At 42.8% G+C, this 2403-nt stretch overlaps 1 gene across 1 annotated transcript; it reads left to right on the top strand.

Annotated features, from left to right (window-relative positions):
* Window positions 1–222: 222 nt before the first annotated feature.
* On the top strand, window positions 223–716 carry LOC100533301 (PRQFVamide precursor protein; the record flags this gene model as incomplete). The annotated part of the gene is given in 1 exon segment (NM_001204600.1): window positions 223–716. The product of NM_001204600.1 is annotated as a PRQFVamide precursor protein (mRNA).
* Between the last annotated feature and the right edge of the window lie 1687 nt (window positions 717–2403).

Here is a 2403-nt window from a genome sequence, read left to right as displayed (position 1 = left end):
CCACCCCCGCAATCCTCTACTACCTTCTCACTACCCAGAGCTGCGCGTGAGGGCCAGGGAAGCACGCGCACACACACACAAACCGGCACTACTCACATTCTGAGACATGGCATGGCGGCTGTGACGACCTAAGCCCCACCCCCTCCTGTCGGACGAACGTGAGCGGGGACCGGACTGGATTTAAAGCGGACTTGCTCGCTCGCGCGGGTCATGTTCAGGGGGGATATCGTCGTCATCCCAACGCGCGTGCTCCGGACTAGGATTTGCTCTTGAGGGAACACGAGCCCTCTACCAGCACTCACACAAGATCTCCGGCTATCTGTGACATCCTAGATAGATAGAGCACACGCACCCACAGTCCTCGACGATTTCCTTTCCTTTAGTTTTTCAATTTTCCTTTTTTGTTTAGCTTCTGAAATTTGACATTCAGCGGACCATAAACTTAGAAAACTTTTATAGTGATTTCTTTTTTGCTTGCACTCAAGGAATGTACGAAACCCACAAACTGTCAGGGTGTTTTCTCATTCCTAACTGAAAATTCACGTCCAAGGAACGTATAGATTGAGGAAAGTTTCCGAGTGATTTGGAAAAGACAGAATAAATCAAGGCCAAGCAGAGTTACAAGGACAGAGTTCCAGACAACCCGAGGCCCCAGTAGAAGGCTGTAAGACTAGAAGACATCACTTCTCCACAGACTCAGCTCCACTCACAAAGTAAGATCACCACTCACTCTCAATGCTTCCATCCATTCCCCTGTGCTCACACCACCATGTTAATTAACACAGGTCTCGTTTTCTGGGTGTGGTTTTTTTTTGGCGGTGTCTATTGTCCTTTAGATTTGGGGCTTTAGCCAAGAACCACACTAGGCTACAACGAAACTGTTTGCCAACTGTGTTTGTCGAGTGCGTTGTCAACAATGAAAATAAGAGACGTTAAACTTAATAATTGCGTTATGTTAATACCGTAGGTTGGTTTTTTAAAGATGTCCATTGTTGTGTTGGTGTGATCCATAGCCTTCTCTAATTTGTATAGTCCACAACTTATCGACAAAACAGTTGGCCAGCTGTTTCAATGCAGTGCGGTACTGAACTTATTCCAGTACAGACAAAAAGCTAAAGAAAGTTATAACAATAATAACATGTAAATCTTTAAAGTGAAGAGTTTGGAGATACAAGAAGTTATAGATCATCTCTAAGAAATCGTGGGGAAAGCGCCTTCCAAATCTCGGTCCATATATTTTGAACCTTTAGTTGTCATCAAAGTGACTCGCCGATAGGCGAGGTTCAAACACGAGCTCACATTGGCAAGGTTGTTGTCGGTCGTGATGAGTCGCCTTGTCTTCCTATCTCGCGCGGGAACTGAACAAGGGACGTAAGCGTGGATTTTAAAATGTCTTGCTTTGCATGTTGCAGAATTAACGTTTTGTCGAAATGTGTCTTGATCTAAAATATGACAATTTTAAAAAGTCAAACAAAGACATCTCAGGAATTTGCTCTCGCACTGAATACATCCCTTCTTCCGCCCCATCTCCTTCTCGATGTCTCTGTATGTATCTATCTGTATGTTCTTCTTTTTATTTCTCTTTGTCGCATTCGAACCTCTCATCCCCTTTTCTCTTTCTCCCTTCAGCTTCCCAAAATAGTGTAAAAGGTTTAGTAACTTTCACATATTCTCTCTTTGTCTTACTGTTTCTCTGTCTATCTCATTGTTTCTCTTCCACCTTCTCCCTTTCTTTCCCCACTCTCCCTTTCTCCGATTTGTTTGTCTGTCAGTCTATTTGCCTGTCTGTCTGCACTTTGAAATATTTCCTTTGAGCTTTGCATATCCGACCTGTCCATGTCATACACACACTTTTATCAGATTGAATGGGTTAGGATTTAAAAAGTTGTCGGGTATTTTTTTTTCGTACATAATATGTATGTGTATCCGGTTTTCCGTCAATTGTAAATAATATGTCGCTTCGGCAGAGCAGGTTTGTTTTTGTGAAAGCATTTTTCTTCCATTCTTCCATGTTTGTGTAGGAAATATATGTAGTAGCGTTAACACATAGTTATGCACTTGAAACTTTTGTGTAAGGAAATAAAAGTAGTAGTGTTCACACTTATTACTTACTTTTACTTTTTCATCCTCTGTTGCCGTTAAGCGTCGAGGGGAGATGCAGCATTCTAAAGAAGGCCAGCTCTGTAGCTCTTTCAGTTGGGATATCATAAATTCTCAGGGTTTTCTTGACTCCCTCAATCCATCTTTTGCGTGGTCTACCTCTTCCTTCATAGCCTGAGTGGCGTTCGTTACAGGCGGCCAAACTGTTTTATTTTCTGTTTTCCTATGAAATGCAGGTAGAACTCGGTGCCAATAGTCGCTCTTACTTCTTCGTTTCTCTGCCTGTCTGCGAATACAGAATCC

This window comes from Aplysia californica, unplaced genomic scaffold (assembly GCF_000002075.1).
Source record: "Aplysia californica isolate F4 #8 unplaced genomic scaffold, AplCal3.0 scaffold00409, whole genome shotgun sequence".
Lineage (NCBI taxonomy): Eukaryota > Metazoa > Mollusca > Gastropoda > Aplysiida > Aplysiidae > Aplysia > Aplysia californica.
The sequence above is the reverse complement of the archived record's forward strand: the minus strand, read 5'-3'. Positions and strand labels throughout refer to the sequence as shown.